Genomic DNA, 20,620 nt, shown 5'->3' with positions numbered 1-20,620 from the left:
GGCCCTCTCGCTCGACCAAAACTCTCGAGGACACCCAAACCCTAAAAAAAACGATGTTGGTCTCCTACCCCCTCCCGTCGTGCCCCTACCCGACAAACTCTCTCGAGGCAACCCAAATTTACCAAGTTAAAAGAACGTTGTCGTCGAGGCCACCCCAAACCCTTGAAGCGTTGTCGAGGCCACCGCAAACCCTTGAAGTGTTGCCGAGGCCACCCCAAACCCTAGAGAAGCAGCGTCGAGGCCACTAATATGATTCCTTATTGTGATTAGCTAGCTAGTTCTACGTTTGACACTAATATATCCATATTTCATGTTTGAATAATAATTGCCATGTTGTAAATATTTGCAGAAACTATGAAGCACCCCCGAGATGAAGCAACTGAAGAGATTTTGGGGGAAATAATCGCAAAAGGAAGTGATGTCGTCTTGTCGTTTCAACGACACCGATGGTCTGGAAGGACAGGGTGAAGAAGAAGGCTATACTTATGATGGATCCAGTGACCCATTAATGCCGGTACAAGAAGAAGGCTATGATTATGATGGCTCCAGTGACCGAACCGAGTCCGGCGAGGTATATATATTAGTTAAGCCTGTGCTGACTAGCTAATTGATAAATTCATTGTTTTCGTATGTACACATATTAATTAACTCTCGTCTTTCTTCTTTTTCTAGCCCTCCGGATCGAGCACAACTTCGGTAAAGAGGCGATGCCCGAAGAAAAAGTTGTGCTCCGATGAAAGGTTTGAGATCGCAGCAATCGCGTGCGATGGCAAGCCGATTGAACCGTACCATACAAAGCAAGCATTTGCCAATCAGGCCGGGGTTCTTGTTAGGGATAAGATCCCGATCAGTATCCAGAAATGGTTAAAGCCTAAGAAGGAAGACCCTGAGGTGTCTTATGTCTCTGATATGCAGAAAGAAGATCTTTGGACAACGCTTAAGGCAAATTTCACCCTACCGCCAGAGGAGGATCCAGAGAAGCCAGTTCTGGAGCAATTGATCAAGTCTCATGCTCTTAAGAAAATGGCAGAACTATTCAGGAGGTGGAAGAATGAGCTGAAAACGTTTGTCGACAAAGAAACTACACCAGAATTTAGCGGCCGGTTTGAGAAGATCAGAGATCACTGGCCCGCATTTATGGCCCGCAAGACATCAGAAAAGAGTAAGAAGATGTCAACGATAAACAAGGAAAATGCTGCGAAGAAGAAGCATAACCATCGCACGGGGTCAGGTGGCTACCTCAAAGCCCGACCTTTGTGGGACAAGGCTAAGAATGACCTGATTGCTAAAGGGGTCGAACCAGAGACATTGAACTGGCCAGACCGTTCCCGAACTTGGTTCTTCGGGGTTGGCGGAACCTTGGACCCTGTATTAGGGAAGTGTGTTTGGACGGAAGAGCAACTGTGAATACCTGTCACGAGGATTAAGGAGTATATCGAGAAAGCGCAGCAAGGGATGTTCGTTCCAAACAGAGAGAAGGACGAGCTCACAATGGCCCTCGGGAATCCTGAGCACCCTGGACGGACTCGAGGCACACCAGGCTCCGTTCCGTGGAAGGTTGGGTTTCCGGACGCACGGGGTTACAAATGCCAGGAGAGGAGGAAGAAAGTGGAGCATAGCCAACTGCAAGCGTTGCACGAAAGGGTACAAGGGCTAGAGGAACGAGAAGCAGATCGCAACAAACGACCTGTCGAAGCTTCCCTTGAAGCTACCCCGCTATCTCAGCAGAGAAGCAGCGTGGCTTCTGATACGTCTCAAACGTATCTATAACTTTTTATGGTTTCATGTTGTTATCTTGTCAACTTTGGATGTTTTATATACCTTTTATATCTTTTTTGGGACTAACTTATTAATTCAGCGCCAAGTGCCAGTTCCTGTTTTTTCTGTGTTTTTGACTCTTTTCAGATCTGATTTTGGAACGGGGTCCAAACGGAATAAAATCCCCGAAATGAATTTTTCCAAAACAGAAGAAGATCGGGGGACTTGAATGCCAATGCAGGAGGCCCACACGGAGCCCACAAACCCTGTGGCCGCGGCCACCAGGCTTGTGGACTCCCTGGAGCTCCCCTGCCCTAGCTCTTTGGCCTATATATTCCCTAAAATCCCAGAAAAAATCATGTCATCTTGCCTAAGGCTTACTCTGTTCTTATGAACTCAATACACTAGATGCATGCTGGATAGCGGTCGACGTGTGGAGTAATAGTAGTAGATGCAAAAAGTATCGCTCTACTTGTTTTGGACGTGATGCCTATATGTATGATCATTGCCATAGATAACGTCATGACTTTGCATGGTTCTATCAATTGCTCTACAGTAATTCGTTCACCCACCGTCTACTTGCTTTCATGAGAGAAGCCACTAGTGAACACTACGACCCCCGGGTCTATTCACAACTATCGTCTCCGCTTTTACTTTTACTTTGCTTTGTTTACTTTTTGCTTTCAGTTCTCACTTTGCAAACAATCTATAAGGGATTGACAACCCCTTCATAGCGTTGGGTGCAAGCTCTTTGTGTTTGTGCAGGTACTTGTGACTTGACGCGATCCTCCTACTGGATTGACACCTTGGTTCTCAAACTGAGGGAAATACTTACGGCCGGTGTGCTACATCACCCTTTCCTCTTCAAGGGAACACCAACGCAAGGCTCCAAGGCCGCGGGGGAATCCTTTGCATATTTGCCAAGGAAATCCCTATAGGCGTAGCGAGCAGCAGAAGGATTTCTGGCGCCGTTGCCGGGGAAGATCAAGTCAGGATCTATCCAAGTAAGGGTCACAAACTCATCTCTTGCATTTACCTTTTTTGCCAGTTGCCTCTCGTTTTCCTCTCCCCCACTTCACATTTGTCGTTTTCATTTGCCTTTGTCCTTTGTCGTTTTCATTTGCCTTTCTCCTTTACCGTTTTCATTTGCCTTTTGCTGTTTTCATTTGCCTTTTTCTTGCTTGCTTGTGTTCTTGTTTCTTTGTTGAAGTCATCATGGCTGAAAACACCAAACTTTGCGACTTCTCGAATACTAATAATAATGATTTTATTAGTACTCCGATTGATCCCGCCACTAGTGCGGAATCATATGAAATCAACGCTGCCTTGCTGAATCTTGTTATGAAAGAGCAATTTTCTGGCCTTCCTAGTGAAGATGCCGCATCCCATCTCAATACTTTCATTGAACTTTGCGATATGCAAAAGAAGAAAGATGTGGATAATGATGTTGTTAAGTTGAAGCTTTTTCCGTTCTCTTTGTGAGATCGTGCAAAAACTTGGTTTTCTTCTTTGCCTAAAAATAGTATCGATTCTCGGAATAAGTGCAAAGATGCTTACATATCCAAGTATTTTCCGTTGGATAAGATTATCTCTCTCCGTAACGATATCATGAATTTCAAGCAACTTGATCATGAACACGTTGCACAATCTTGGGAGAGGATGAAGTTAATGATTAGAAATTGTCCCGCTCATGGCTTGAGTTTGTGGATGATTATACAAATCTTTTACGCTGGTTTGAATTTTGCCTCTCGAAATATCTTGGACTCCACCTCAGGTGGAACGTTCATGGGAATCACGTTAGGAGAAGCTACAAAACTCCTAGACAATATCATGACCAACTACTCTCAGTGGCACACTGAAAGGTCACCTGCTAGCAAAAAGGTACATGTTATAGAAGAAATTAACTCGCTTAGTGCTAAGATGGACGAGTTGATGAATTTGGTTGCTAGTAGAAATGCTCCTTTAGATCCTAATGACATGCCACTATCTTCCTTGATTGAGAGTAGCAACGCTAGTTTGGACGTTAATTTTGTTGGTAGGAACAATTTTGGCAACAACAATGCTTTTAGAGGAAACTATGTTCCTAGGCCTTTTCCTAGTAACTCCTCTAACAACTATGGCAATTCGTACAACAGCACTTATGGAAATCATAACAAATTACCCTCTGATTTAGAGAGTAATATCAAAGAGTTCATCAACTCTCGAAAGATTTTCAATCCGTCCATAGAGAAAAAAATACTAAAAATAGACGATTTGGCTAAGAGCGTTGATAGGATGTCTTGTGATATTGATGCTTTGAAAGTTAGATGTTCTCCTCCCAAGTTTACTTAGATGAAACTTTAAAAGCTATGCGTGTCTCCATGAATGAGAGCAAATAAAGAACCGCCCAAATCCGCGCTAGGCATGAATGGTTTAAAAGGGTGCGTTCCAGTGATGCAAATCACGAAGATCTTAAAGTGCTTGGTGTGACTCCTCTTGAATCATTGTTTTCGCGTGTCAAACCTATTGATGAAGGGGCTGGATATGAATCCACCTTGGTTGAAAAACGCCCCAATGATTCGGAGTCCGCCTATCTTGATGATAAAGGTGTGGAGAGTGGAGTAGAAGAAATCAAAATATTGGGTAGTAATGAAACTCCCACTTTGGATTTCAATTGATTCAATTATGATAGTTGCTCCTTGTTTGAATGCATTTCCTTGATGTAATCCATTGCAAACTCTCCACATGCTTATAGCCAAAGAAAAGCCTTTACCGCACATATCGTAGATGCTATGATGAAATCTCTTGAAGAGAAACTCGAATTAGAAGTCTCTATACCTAGAAAACTTCAAGATGAGTGGGAACCTACTATCAAAATCAAAATCAAGAACTATGAATGCAATGCTTTGTGTGATTTGGGTGCTAGTGTTTCCGCGATTCCAAAGTCTTTATGTGATATTCTTGGTTTTCATGAGATTGAAGAGTGTTCTCTTAATTTGCATCTTGTGGATTCTACTGTCAAGAAACCCTTGGGAAGGATCAATGATGTTCTTATTGTTGCAAATAAGAACTATGTACCCGTGGATTTCATTGTGCTTGACATAGATTGCAATCCTTCATGTCCCATTATTCTTGGTAGAACTTTCCTAAGGACTATTGGTGTTATCATCGATATGAAGGAAGGGAATATTATATTTAAATTTCCTCTTAGGAAGGGCATGGAGCATTTTCCTAGGAAGAAAATAAGATTGCCTTATGAATCTATGATGAGGGCTACTTATGGTTTCAGCACCAAAGATGACTATACGTGATTCCATCACCTTATGCCTAGCTAAGGGCGTTAAGCAATAGCGCTTGTTGGGAGGCAACCCAACGAATCTATCCTTTTTCTTTCAGTTTTGTGTTTTCCACACTTTCATAATTCTGTTATGATTGTGTTTTTTGTGTGTTTCATTTGCGTTTGTTGCAAGTGAAACCGTTATGATTAGTCTTGGGGATGATCGTTTCATCATGCTGGAAAAGACACAAACTTTCTTCTCACGAAAAGAATTTTCATTTTTTTTCTGTGAGAGCTTTTGAGTTGATTCTTTTTGTTGCTGATGCTACGAAAATTCTTCAGACTGTCGTAGTGTTTCATAATTTTTGAAGTACGAGAAGTATACGAAGTATACAGATTGCTACAGACTGGTCTGCTGTTAACAGATTCTGTTTTTGTTGAGTTGGTTGCTTATTTTGATGAAACTATGGATAGTATCGGGGGTGTTAGCCATGGAAGATTTAAAATACAGTAACGCAACATCAACATAAGTAGAATTTAAGTTTACTAAAGTACGTAAGGATGTGGTGATTTGCTTTCTTATACTAATGATATCACGAGTTTCTGTTTAAGTTTCGTGTTGTGAAGTTTTCAAGTTTTGGGTAAAGTTCTTATGGACAAACAGATAAAGAGTGGCAAGAGCTCAAGCTTGGGGATTCCCAAGGCACCACAAGTTGATTCAAGGATGCTGAAAAAGCCTAAGCTTGGGGATGCCTCGGGAAGGCATCCCCTCTTTCGTCTTCAATCCATCGGTAACGCTACTTGGGGCTATATTTTATTCACCACATGTTATGTGTTTTGCTTGGAGCGTCATGTATCGTAGGAGTCTTTTATTTTTGTTGTGTCACAATCTTCCTTGCTGCACTCCTAGAGAGAGAGACATGCACTCACCGTGATTTTGTCGAGCTTCACTTATATCCTTTGGTTAGACAATTCAGCTCACATGTGTTTCACTTATATCTTTTGAGCTAGTTGATTTTTCTCTATGTGTTTCACTTCTATCTTTTAGAGCACGAAAGCGCGTGGTGTGGTAGTTGATCTATGCTATGAAAGTAGTCTCAAAAGGGGTAGTTATCCAAAGGGATAGGAAAACTTCCACCTTCATGTGCATTGAGTAGTTAGAGAAGTTTGATTCATCTCAATTAGTTTTGAGTTGTGGTTGTGGTAATATTGAAGTTATACTAAGTAAGGTGTTGTGGATCTAGAAATACTTGTGTTGAAGTTAGTGATTCCCATAGCATGCACGTATGGTGAACCGCTATGTGATGAAGTCTGAGCATGATTAGTTTATTGATTGTCATCCTTTGTGTGGCAGTCGGGATCGCGCGATGGTTTATACCTACCAACCCCTCCCCTAGGAGTATGCGTTGAATGCTTTGTTTCGATTACTACTAAAACTTTTGCAACAAGTATGTGAGTTCTTCATGACTAATGTTGAGTCCATGGTTTAGATGCACTTTCACCTTCCACCATCACTATCTTCTTTAGTGCCGTGCAAATTTTGCCGGTGCATAAAACCCACCATTAGCCTCCCTCAAAACTGCCACCATACCTACCTACTATGGCTTTTTCAAAGCCATTCCGAGATATATTGCCATGCAACTACCACCATGACATGTGCCACCACTTCTACATTGCCATTACATGATCATAAGATAGCTAGCATGATATTTCCATTGATGTCTATGCCATGCTAGATCATTGTCACGGTACACTACCGAAGGCATTTCATATAGAGTCATCATTGCTCTAAGTTTTGAGTTGTAAGTGTGACGATCATCATTGATGGAGCATTGTCCCATGTGTGGAACTAAAAGAGGCCAGCGAAGCCCATTTACAAAAGGAGGCCAAAGATGCCCACCAAAATAAAATATAAAAAAGAGGCCAAAGAGCCCACCAAAAAAATGAGAGAAAAAGAGAGAAGGGACGGTGCTACTATCTTTCCACACTTGTGCTTATTAAGCACCATGATCTTCATGATTGAGAGTCTCCTGTTTTGTCACCACCATATAGCTAGTGGGAAATTTTCATTATATAACTTGGCTTGTATATTCCAATGATGGGCTTCCTCAAAATTGCCTTAGGTCTTCGTGAGCAAGCAAGTTGGATGCACCCCCACTAGTTTTCTTTAAGAGCTTTCACATACTCTTAGCTCTAGTGCATCATTTGTATGGCAATCCCTACTCATTCACATTGCTATCCATTGATGAGCATCACCAGAGCTCATTTATATGCCTAATCAATGTGACCATCTTCTCCTTGTTTGCCTTGCAACCTCCACCACACTCCATTCCACTTATAGTGCTAAAAGCATGGCTCACGCTCATGTATTGCGTGAGAGTTGAAAAAGTTTGAGAAAGTAAAGGTGTAAAAACAATTACTTGGCCAATACCGAGGTTGTGCATGATTTAAATTCGTTGTGCAAGGATCATAGAGCATAGCCAGACTATATGATTTTGTAGGGATAACTTTCTTTTGGCCTTGTTATTTTGAAAGTTCATGATTACCTTGCTAGTTTTCTTGAAGTATTATTGTCTCCACGTCAATAGCAAACTATTGTTTTGAATCTAACAGATCTGAACATTCACGTCACATAAGAGGAGTTACAAAGGACATCTATGCTAGGTAGCATGAAAGCATCAAAAATGCATTCTTTATCACTTCCCCATTCGAGGACGAGCAGGAGTTAAGCTTGGGGATGCTTGATACGTCTCAAACGTATCTATAATTTTTGATGGTTTCATGTTGTTATCTTGTCAACTTTGGATGTTTTATATACTTTTTATATCTTTTTTGGGACTAACTTATGAATTCAATGCCAAGTGCCAGTTCCTGTTTTTTCTGTGTTTTTGACTCTTTTCAAATCTGATTTTGGAACGGAGTCCAAACGGAATAAAATCCCCGAAATGAAATTTTCCAGAACAGAAGAAGATCGGGGGACTTGAGGGCCTAGGCAGGAGGCCCACTGGGAGCCCACAAGCCATGTGGCCGCGGCCGGGGGGGCCACGGCCACCAGGCTTGTGGCCTCCCTGGAGCTCCCCTGCCCTAGCTCTTTGGCCTATATATTCCCTAAAATCCCAAAAAAAATCAGGGCGTGCACGAAACCACTTTTCCGCCGCCGCAAGCTTCCGTTTCCGCGAGATCTCATCTGGAGACCCTTCCCAGTGCCCTGCCGGAGGGGACTTTGGAGCTGGAGGGCTTCTACATCAACATCATTGCCTCTCCAATGACTCGTGAGTAGTCTACTTCAGACCTACGGGTCCGTAGTTAGTAGCTAGATTGCTTCTTCTCTCTCTTGGATCTTCAATACAAAGTTCTCCATGATCTTCATGGAGATCTATCCGATGTAATCCTCTTTGGCGGTGTGTTTGTCGAGATCCGATGAATTGTGGATTTGTGATCAGATTATCTATGAATTTTATTTGAGTCTTTGCTGATTTCTTATATGCATGATTTGATATCCTTGTAAGTCTCTTTGAGTCTTGGGTTTTGTTTGGCCAACTAGATCTATGATTCTTACAATGGGAGAAGTGCTTGGTTTTGGGTTCATACCGTGCGGTGACCTTTCCCTGTGACAGAAGGGGCAGCAAGGCACGCATCATGTTGTTGCCATCAAGGGGAACAAGATGGGCTTTCATCATAGATTTGAGATTGTCCATCTACATCATGTCATCTTGCTTAAGGCGTTACTCTGTTCTTATGAACTCAATACACTAGATGCATGCTGGATAGCGGTTGACGTGTGGAGTAATAGTAGTAGATGCAAAAAGTATCGGTCTACTTGTTTTGGACGTGATGCCTATATGTATGATCATTGCCATAGATAACGTCATGACTTTGCGCGGTTCTATCAATTGCTCGACAGTAATTCGTTCACCCACCGTCTACTTGCTTTCATGAGAGAAGTCACTAGTGAACACTACGGCCCCCGGGTCTATTCACAACTATCGTCTCCGCTTTTACTTTTACTTTGCTTTGTTTACTTTTTGCTTTCAGTTCTCGCTTTGCAAACAATCTATAAGGGATTGACAACCCCTTCATAGCGTTGGGTGCAAGCTCTTTGTGTTTGTGCAGGTACTTGTGACTTGACATGATCCTCCTACTGGATTGACACCTTGGTTCTCAAACTGAGGGAAATACTTACGGCCGCTGTGCTACATCACCCTTTCCTCTTCAAGGGAACACCAACGCACGGCTCCAAGGCCGCGGGGGAATCCTTTGCATATTTTCCAAGGATATCCCTATAGGCGTAGCCAGCAGCAGCTTCCACCGAGCAGATTCAGCAGCTGGACCCTGTCTTCACGGCTCCTGCTAGCTACCCCATGGATGCTATCACAAAGTCTCGACATTGCCACCTTATGGCGCGATGGATGACATTGAAAGTCAAGGCGGCTGTTGGAGTTGTTTTACCTACTGAACCTGGCACAACCTACCACGGCCGGTCGATTCCAGAAGGATATGCTAGGGTGATGGTGGATCAAATAACGGACGGATTTGAGGACCTTGAGCTTGACTACCCTACGGGTGAAGGGGAGATTCGGCTGGGTTCTTCTCTGAAGACTACATGCCTATGGCGGAAGGAGCTCATCAACCTTCTGAATTGGACGCCTTCTGAATTGGCGAGTGACCAGGGCACTGAGTCTCCTTCTCCTCCTCCGCCTCCTCCTCTGGCGAGTGATTAGGGCACTCAGTCTCCTTCTCCGACGCATGGCGGCACTTCGCCTCCTTCTCCGCCTACGCCGGCGCGCCCGAGCAGCGAACCTCCTCCTTCTCCGCCTCGTCAACAAGGGCGGAAGAGACCCGCCGCCGCTCCGGCTGCTCCGGTGCGTCGTCCTTCTACTCCGCCTCATAAGAAAGGAAAGACAGCCGCAGCCACTCCGTCTGCTCCGACGTCTAGCAGTATAGCCAGAGGCAGGCAATACAAATACGGTCCTTCTCTGAAGACTCCAGAGAAGTTACCATACGAGAGGAGCCAGGAGGAAAACGCGAAGATCGTGCAGGCCGAAGTGAAAAACTTATTTGAATGGGTGAAAGCAAAGAATCATCCACCTCCGGAGGAGAAGATAGATCCGGTAAAAGCGAAGCGTACTCTGGCTGTCCTGAAGAAACCACCAAAGTCTCCGACGAAAGGCAACTATGAGCGCATTATTACAAAGTCATTTATCGACGCGGAGCGGTTGGGAAGTACTGTCAGTGGTCAAAGGTTAGCAGAACGACGAGCTGGGAAAAAAGTTGCCCAGCTCGGCGAACAATCGAACCAATCGTTCCCCCCGCTCAAGGTGTCTAGCGATATCGTCGCTAATCATCCGGGGATCTTGTTGCCCGGTACCAATCCTGCAGATTACCCGCCCGAGGATGCACATTTTTATTTATTGGAGGTGGACGAACACAAATACGTGTATGGGAAGCCTCTCGTCAAAGATGAAAGATCTCAAACAACGATGATGCGAAGATTCCATGATTGGTACATGAAAACCTGCAAAGAGTCTGGGGGAGTAATATTTTGACGCTGAGAGTTAGAGAGGAGCATCACCTCGTTGGACTTGAACTGTTGATAGTTCCATTTGAGGAGTTCTTCCCATTTTTCAATCTAAAGGCCCTCGATAAATTAATGATCACTTGCTACTGCCTGTAAGTAGTACTACTTCTGTCATTAAGTCTCTATATATAGGCCAGCTCTTTCATTGCATGTATTTTTAATTATCCTCACTATATTATATGCAGATTGAAGATCGTCGAATTGAAGAAAAGAAAAATCGGTGATATTGGGTTCATTAACACAAATCTCGTAGATGCATTTATGATTAAATTTCAGGCAAAAGATACCGAGGCCAATGCTACTGCAACAAAAGACCTTCCAATGGCGCCAGAAATAGGCACGTTGACGAGAGAATACTTGGCTTGATCCTTCTGCTGCGGCTACGCCTTAAGGGACTTCCTAGGAAAGTGTGCAAATGATTTCCCCCGTGGCCTTGGAGCCTTGCGTTGGTGTTCCCTCGAAGCGGAAAGGGTGATGTAGCGTAGCGGTGGTAAGTATTTCCCTCAGTTTGAGAACCAAGGTATCAATCCAATGGAGGAGTATCTCAAGATCCTGCACAAACACAAAAGCTTGCTCCCAACACTATGAAGGGGTTGTCAATCCCTTATAGATTGTTTGCCAAGTGAGAACTGAAAGCAACAAAGTAACAAAGCAAAGTAAAAGCGGAGGTGTAAACGATGGATGTGAATAGACGCGGGGGGGTGTAGTGTTTACTAGTGGCTTCTCTCATGAAAGCAAGTAGACGGTGGGTGAACAAATTACTGTCGAGCAATTGATAGAACCGCGCAAAGTCGTGATGATATCTATGGCAATGATTATATCTATAGGCATCACGTCCAAAACAAGTAGACCGATACTTTCTGCATCTACTACTATTACTCCACACGTCGACCGCTATCGAGCATGCATCTAGTGTATTAAGTCCATAAGAACAGAGTAACGCCTTAAGCAAGATGACATGATGTAGAGGGATAATCTCAAACCAATGATAAAAAACCCATCTTTTTACCCTTGATGGCAACTACTTAATGTGTGCCTTACTGCCCCTACTGTCACTGGGAAAGGTCACCACATGGTAGAACCCAAAACCAAGAACTTGTCCCTTTGCAAGAATCATAGATCTAGTTGGACAAACAAAACCCAAGACTCGGAGAGACTTACAAGGATATCAAATCATGCATATAAGAAATCAGCAAAGACTCAAATGTATATCATAGATAATCTGATCACAAATCCACAATTCATCGGATCTCGACAAACACACCGCCAAAGAAGATTACATCGGATAGATCTCAAGATCATGGAGAACTTTGTATTGAAGATCCAAGAGAGAGAAGAAGCCATCTAGCTACTAACTACGGACCCGTAGGTCTGAAGTGAACTACTCACGAGTCATTGGAGGGGCGATGATGAGGATGAAGAAGCCCTCCAACTCCAAAGTCCCCTCTGGCAGGGCGCCGGGAAGGGTCTCCAGATGAGATCTCGCGGAAACGGAAACTTGCGGCGGCGGAAAAGTATTTTCGAGGCTCCCCTGATTTTTTGCTAAATTTTTGGGAATATATAGGCCAAGGATCTAGGTCAGGGGGTGGCCAGGGAGGCCACAAGCCCTGACACTGCGCCTCCCCCTGGTGGCGTGGTGGGAGCTTGTGGGCTCCCGGGAGCCCACCAGGCTTGGCCCAGAGGCCCCCTGATCTTCTTCCGTTCGGGAAAAAATCATTTCGGGGTTTTTATTCCGTTTGGACTCCATTCCAAAATCAGATCTGAAAAGAGTCAAAAACACAGAAAAAATAGGAAGTGGCACTTGGCACTGAATTAATAAGTTAGTCCCAAAAAAGATATAAAAGGTACATAAAACATCCAAAGATGACAAGATAACAGCGTGAAACCATCAAAAATTATAGATACGTTTGAGACGTATCAAGCATCCCCAAGCTTAACTCCTGCTCGTCCTCGAGTAGGGAAGTGATAAAGAATGATTTTTTTATGGTTTCATGCTACCTAGCATAGGTGTCCTTTGTAATTCCTCTTATGTGACGTGAATGTTCAGGTCCATTAGATTCAAAACAATAGTTTGCTATTGACGTGGAAACAATAATAATTCAAGCAAACTAGCAAGGTAATCATGAACTTTCAAAATAACAAGGCCAAAAGAAAGTTATCCCTACAAAAGCATATAGTCTAGCTATGCTCTATCATCATTGCACAACGAATTTAAATCATGCACAACCCCGGTATTGGCCAAGTAATTGTTTCACACCTTTACTTTCTCAAACTTTTTCAACTCTCATGCAATACATGAGCGTGAGCCATGGTTATAGCACTATAGATGGTGTGGAATGTGGTGGGGGTTGCAAGACAAAAAAGGAGAAGATAGTCACATTAACTAGGCATATCAATGAGCTGTGGAGATTCTCATCAATAGATATCAATGTGAATGAGTAGGGATTGACATACAAATGATGCAGTAGAGCTACGAGTATGTGAAAGCTCTTAAAGAAAACTAGTGGGTGTGCATCCAACTTGCTTGCTCACGAAGACCTAAGGCAATTTTGAGGAAGCCTATCATTGGAATATACAAGCCAAGTTATATAATGAAAATTTCCCACTAGCTATATGGTGGTGACAAAACGAGAGACTCTCAATCATGAAGATCATGGTTCTTAATATGCACAAGTGTGGAAAAAGTGGTAGCATTGTCCCTTCTCTCTTTTTCTCTCATTTTTTTGGTGGGCTCTTTGGCCTCTCTTTTTTTGGTGGGCTTCTTTGGCCTCTTTTATTTCCTCACATGGGACAATGCTCCATTAATGATGATCATCACACTTTCAACTCAAAACTTAGAGCAACTATGACTCTATATAGAATGCCTTCGGTAGTGTACCGTGGCAATGATCTAGCATGGCATAGACATCAATGGAAACATCATGCTAGCTATCTTACGATCATGCAATGGCAATGTAGACGTGGTGGCACATGTCATGGTGGTAGTTGCATGGCAATTTATCTCAGAGTGACTTTGAAAAATCCATAGCAGGTAGGTATGGTGGCTGTTTTGAGGGAGGCTAATGGTGGGTTTTGTGCACCGGCGAAAGTTGCACGACACTAAGAAGATAGTGATGGTGGTAGGTGAAAGTGCATCTAAACCATGGACTCAACATTAGTCATGAATAACTCATATACTTGTTGCAAAAGTTTTATTAGTAATCGAAACAAAGCATTCAAGCATACTCCTAGGGGAAGGGTTGGTAGGTATAAACCATCGCGCGATCCCGACCGCCACGCAAAGGATGACAATCAATAGACTGATCATGCTCAGATTTCATCACATAGCGGTTCACCATACGTGCATGCTACAGGAATCACTAACTTCAACACAAGTATTTCTAGATCCACAACACCTTACTAGCATGACTTCAATATTCCCATAACCACAACTCAAAACTAATTGAGATGAATCAAACTTCTCTAACTATTCAATGCACATGAAGGTGGAAGTTTTCGTATCCCTTTGGATAACTACCCCTTTTGAGACTACTTTCAAAGCATAGATCAACTACCAAGCCACGCACCGCTGCGCTCTAAAAGATATAAGTGAAGCACAAAGAGCAAAAGTAGCTAGCTCAAAAGATATAAGTGAAGCACATGTGAGCTGAATTGTCTATCAAAAGATATAAGTGAAGCTCGACAAAATCACGGTGTGTGCATGTCTCTCTCTCTAGGTGTGCAGCAAGGATGATTGTGACACAACAAAAATAAAAGACTCCTACGATACAATACGCTCCAAGCAAAAACACATAACATGTGGTGAATAAAAATATAGCCCCAAGTAACGTTACCGATGGATTGAAGACGAGAGAGGGGATGCCTTCCCTGGGCATCCCCAAGCTTAGGATTTTACGGCATCCTTGAATCTCTTCGGGTGCCTTGGGCATCCCCAAGCTTGAGCTCTTGCCACTCTTTATCTCTTTGTCCATAAGAACTTCACCCAAAACTTGAAAACTTCACAACACGAAACTTAAACAGAAACTCGTGATAACATTAGTACAAGAAAGCAAACCACCACTTCCTTAGGTACTGTAGCAAACTTAAATTCTACTTGTGCTGATGTTGGGTTACTGTATTTTCAATGTTCCATGGCTAATACCCCCCGATACTATCCATAGTTTCATCAAAATAAGCAACCAACACAACAAAAACAGAATATGTTAACAGCAGACCAGTCTGTAGCAATCTGTATATTTCGTATACCTCTCATACTTCAAAAATTCCGAAAAATTACTACAGTCTGAAGAATTTGCGTACCAATCAGAAACAAAAAAGAATCAACTGAAAAGCGCTTAGAGAAAAAAATGAAAATTCTTTTCGTGAGCAGAAAATTTCTGTCTTTTCCAGCATGACCAAACGATCATCCCCAAGACTAATCATAACGGTTTTGCTTGGCACAAACGCAAAAAGAAACACAAAAAACACAATCATAACTGAATTATGAAAGTGTGGAAAACACAAAACAGAAAGAAAAAGGATAGATTCGTTGGGTTGCCTCCCAACAAGCGCTATCGTTTAACGCCCTTAGCTAGGCATTGAATGATGCTCTCGTAAAAGACAAGAATTGAAGCACAACGAGAGCATCATGAAACATGTGAAAATCACATCTAAGTCTAACATATTTCCTATGCATAGGTATTTTATAGGAAAACAGATTGTCAAGACAACCAATAGTTACCAAATGCAAGGAAGAAGAAAGAGACAATAGCAATCTCCACAAAACGAGAGGTAATTTGGTAACATGAAAGTTTCTACCACAATATTTTCCTCCTCATAATAATTACATGTGGGATCATATTCTAATTCAACAATGTAACTATCACATAGGATATTCTTTTCATGATCCACATGCATGCAAAGTTGACGCTCTTCAAAAATAGTGGGATTATCATCAAATAAAGTCATGACTTCTCCAATCCCACTTTCAATAATATTGCAAATATCATATTCATCTTGAGGCTTGAACAAATTTTCAAGATCAAAAGAAAAATCATCACCCCAATCATGATCTTTGCAATAAGTAGTGGACATAGCAAGACTAGCATCACCAAGCTTAGGGTTTTGCATATTCTTAGCATGATTGTCACTAATAGAATTTATAGTGAAACCATTGCAATCATGCTTTTCATCCAAGGAGCCCTCGTGAATTACTTCAGAAATTTCTTCCTCGCAATTTTCCGATTCACGCATTTCAAGCAAAACTTCATAAAGATAGTCAAGTGCCCTCAACTCACTAGCAATTCGTTCCACATAAGTGGGTCTCTTAAAGAGATTAGCAAGTGGATGAGGATCCATATCACTAGATTTTTAGCAAGCGAAGATGCAAGCATATTGAAGGCACATGGCACACGAGCAAACAAAAAGCAAGCGAGAGAAAAAGGCAAACAAAAAAGGCAAATGAAAAAGGCAAAGGAGAAAGGCAAATAAAAACGGCAAATGTGAAGTGGGGGAGAGGAAAACGAGAGGCAACTCGCAAAAAGGTAAATGCAAGAGATTAGTTTGTGACACCAACTTGGATAGATCTCTCCTCCCCGGCAACGGCGCCAAAAATACTTCTGCTACTGCAACAAAAGACCTTCCAATGGCGTCGGAAATAGGCACGTTGACGAGAGAATACTTGGCTTGATCCTTTTGCTGTGGCTACGCCTTAAGGGACTTCCTAGGCAAGTATGCAAAGGATTTTCCCCGTGGCCTTGGAGCCTTGCGTTGGTGTTCCCTCGAAGCAGAAAGGGTGATGTAGCATAGCGGTGGTAAGTATTTCCCTCAATTTGAGAACCAAGGTATCAATCCAGTGGAGGAGTATCTCAAGATCCTGCACAAACACAAAAGCTTGCTCCCACCGCTATGAACGAGTTGTCAATCCCTTATAGATTGTTTGCCAAGTGAGAACTGAAAGCAACAAAGTAACAAAACAAAGTAAAAGCGGAGGTGTAAACGATGGATGTGAATAGACCCGGGGGTCGTAGTGTTTACTAGTGGCTTCTCTCATGAAAGCAAGTAGATGGTGGATGAACAAATTACTGTCGAGCAATTGATAGAACCACGCAAAGTCGTGACGATATCTTGACAATGATTATATCTATAGGCATCACGTCCAAAACAAGTAGACCGATACTTTCTGCATCTACTACTATTACTCCACACGTCGACCGCTATCCAACATGCATCTAGTGTATTAAGTCCATAAGAACAGAGTAACGCCTTAAGCAAGATGACATGATGTAGAGGGATAATCTCAAACCAATGATAAAAAAACCATCGTTTTACCCTTGATGGCAACTACTTAATGTATTCCTTACTTTCCCTACTGTCACTGGGAAAGGTCACCACATGGTAGAACCCAAAACCAAGCACTTCTCCCTTTGGAAGAATCATAGATCTAGTTGGCCAAACAAAACCCAAGACTCGGAGAGACTTACAAGGATATCAAATCATGCATATAAGAAATCAGAAAAGACTCAAATATATATCATAGATAATCTGATCACAAATCCATAATTCATCGGATTTCGACAAACACACCGCCAAAGAAGATTAAATTGGATAGATCTCCATGAAGATCATGGAGAACTTTGTATTGAAGATCCAAGAGAGAGAAGAAGCCATCTAGCTACTAACTACGGACCCATAGGTACGAAGTGAACTACTCACGAGTCATTGGAGGGGTGATGATGATGATGATGAAGAAGCCCTCCAACTCCAAAGTCCCCTCCGGCAGGGCGCCGGGAAGGGTCTCCAGATGAGATCTCGCGGAAACGGAAGCTTGCGTCGGCGGAAAAGTATTTTCGAGGCTCCCCTGATTTTTTGCTGTATTTTTGGGAATATATAGGCCAAGGGTCTAGGTCAGGGGACGGTGAGGGAGGCCACAAGCCCTGACACCGCCGCCTCCCCCCTGGTGGCGTGGTGGGAGCTTGTGGGATCCCTAGAGCACACCTGGCTTGGCCAGAGGCCCCCTGATCTTCTTCCGTTCGGGAAAAAATCATTTCGGGGTTTTTATTCCGTTTGGACTCCGTTCCAAAATCAGACCTGAAAAGAGTCAAAAACACAGAAAAAACAGGAACTGGCAATTGGCACTGAATTAATAAGTTAGTCCCAAAAAAGATATAAAAGGTACATAAAACATCCAAAGATGACACGATAACAGCGTGAAACCATCAAAAATTATAGATACGTTTCAGACGTATCAGCCAACCTGCTACAATCGTTTGTATTGAATCAAAACAAAGCTATAATACTCTTCCCTTACGAATTCCAGTGAGTGTTACTATCTTGTGCATATTCGGTTTCCCTTATTAGTCAAGGTTATATTAATGTAATTGATGAGTTATGCATGCGTGCACAGCTTCCACTATATTCTCCTAGAGATTAAAGCTTGAGCAGGGACTAGTAACCGTCTTAGACTCGAGAGGAAAAGATCCCAACGAGTATGCGGACATGACTGAAATTCTACAGAAGTAAGTTAAATCGATTATTATCGCACCATATCGGTAACTTTGTTCATTTCCTGATATCAAGTAATTGTTTTCTTTGTCTGGCTGTGTTTGGAAAAAAATCACCTCAAAAACTCAGGGACTGCCGAAGAAGCTGCAATTTAGACACCCGAAAGTAAGTACTATAGTAGCATGTTCCACGCATCTCCTAGTGATTCAAGCGCTAGTTTCATCAATACCATTTAGCATGCTTGCTAACTATCAGTTTGATTGACCTCTATTTCTTGTGAAGTGGTTGTGGCAGGAACCAGGGAATGATTACTGTGGATACTACATTTGCGAGTCCATCCACCACACGACCTGTGAGCGGGGCTACTCTGACAAACAATATGGCGTGCGTAAATAATAATATTCACAATTTTATTTTATTACCATCATTTGTGTTCAGTTTCATTTATTCATATATATGTATTGACCCCCTTCTTCAAATTAGATATTTCGGATGCGGGATGAACTCCTACCAGCAGATCGTATGCGAGGAATTCAAGAGGAATCGGCGGCATCCTTTCTTGACCACGTGATCACTAAAGACGAAGAATACCATGTGAACCCTAATCAGTTGAATTTTAATTAGGAGATTATATTGTAAGAGATAATTATATTATATATATGTAGCCAGTAGCATCGGATAGATATACGAGAACTTGTTGTTTGACCAATCTCTCACAGAAGGAGAGGTGGTCGATAGCACTTCTATCTGTATGCATATGTTCATGATGATCTTCTGTTTCCTTCATTTGCTTACTAGCTAGCGTGTCTAGTCCTCTCTATACGTATAGTATGTAGCGTCGACTAAGCACGGAGATAAGAGAGGACACTTCTCTCTATTCATTAGCTAGCTAACACAATATATGAAACACCTAAATTAACCCCCCCAAACCCCCCCCCCCCTTTAAAAAACCCAGCACCTGAAATGCTGACGCGTGGATGCCTTTTGGTCCCGGTTGGTGTCACCAACCGGGACTAAAGGCCCCCCTACCTGGGCTCGTCGCACCGGCCACGTGGAGGCCCATCTGTCCCGGTTAGTGTAAGAACCGGGACTAAAGGCCAAGGGCATTAGTAACGACCTTTTAGTCCCGGTTCCGAAACCGGGATAGAAGGCCCTTACGAACCGGGACAAAAGGCCCTTTTTCTACTAGTGCACTCACGCAGCTACTAGCCTGACGCGGACCGGATCATGCACGCCATGTCTGGCACACGCACCGACGTGCTCTGACCGAAGCCGGCTAGCCGCGGCTTATTCATCTAACAGGGGGGTAGGTTTAGGGTAATCTGCCCGGGCGGCGTGCGCGATGACTTCAAAAACTATGTTTTCACTAATCGTTATTCTTCAAGATGAAGCGTTCCTTCATACTTTACCTCATGCTGCTATTGGAGGATGGCTCGGACAATCCAATGTGAGCAGAGGTTGGGCGCATCGTCCTACCTGTTAAATGTATTGTTTTGGACTCTTTAATTTATCTTGTGTATCAAGTTAGCAGTAGTTAGAATAGATATGTTTGTATGTCCTTCTATCTTCTTGTTTAATCCTCCTATAATATTTCTTGATGGTTAGTCTTGACGCTGCCACCTTCCTGTACTACAACTACAATCAATATATACCCACGCGGCTTTCCTGTTGGGAGTAGGAACGCTTACCCATCTTTGACATGGTATACAGAGCAACCTCTTCCGCCACATCTAGCCTCTAATCTTGCGCGTCAAGAACCCTAGCCCACCTCATGCCCATCCTCCATGTCGTCTTCTTCAGCCATCAACTCCACCCTCAACTACAACACCTCCGAACCACTCACCCGAACCAATTACATCCTATGACGCACACAGGGAAGTTCACAGATCATGGGTGTCGGCCTTTATGGCTACCTAGATCAATCCATCGAAGAACCACCCAAAATTCTCACCATCAAGATCGCCGAAGGGAAGGATCAGGTGATGCCAAACCCTGCCTCCTCCCAATGGCTTATTCAAGATCAACAGATCGTCGCCTACCTCCTCAAAAATCTCTTCAAAGAAGTCCTTGTCCAGGTCGCTTCGATTGAAAAATCGCATGCGATATGGACTACGTTTGCGAACATGTTCTCAGCCATGTCTCTCACGTGCGTCAACAACATACGAGGCGCCCTCACCAATGCCCAAAAGGGCTCTCATACGGCTACCACATACTTTGGTCATATGTGATTCCTCTCCGACGAGCTTGCAGCGGCGGGCATGCCGATCAGTGAGGATGAACTGCTCTCCTTCATCATCGCCGGCTTGGACATGGAGTACCAACCCATCATATCGGCTCTTGATGCACGAACAGAACCTGTTTCTGTTGACAAACTTTTCTCCATGGTGTCCAATTTCTACCAGCGAGTTGAGATGTTCCATGGCACAAGCGTCGGCTCCTTCAAATCTTCGGCGAACGCTGCTTCCTGTGGTCGCCAGGGAAACACCAAAAACTACCGAAACCAAAGTGGTGGAGGTGGTGGTGGATCCCGTAGTGGTGGCGGCAAG

At 43.2% G+C, this 20,620-nt stretch overlaps 1 pseudogene; it reads left to right on the top strand.

Annotated features, from left to right (window-relative positions):
* Positions 1-354: 354 nt before the first annotated feature.
* On the top strand, positions 355-20,302 carry LOC123409165 (annotated as a pseudogene).
* The last annotated feature ends 318 nt before the right edge of the window (positions 20,303-20,620 follow it).

Source organism: Hordeum vulgare, chromosome 7H, assembly GCF_904849725.1.
Source record: "Hordeum vulgare subsp. vulgare chromosome 7H, MorexV3_pseudomolecules_assembly, whole genome shotgun sequence".
In the NCBI taxonomy this organism is placed as follows: Eukaryota; Viridiplantae; Streptophyta; class Magnoliopsida; order Poales; family Poaceae; genus Hordeum; species Hordeum vulgare.
This window is presented reverse-complemented; position numbering and strand designations above follow the sequence as displayed.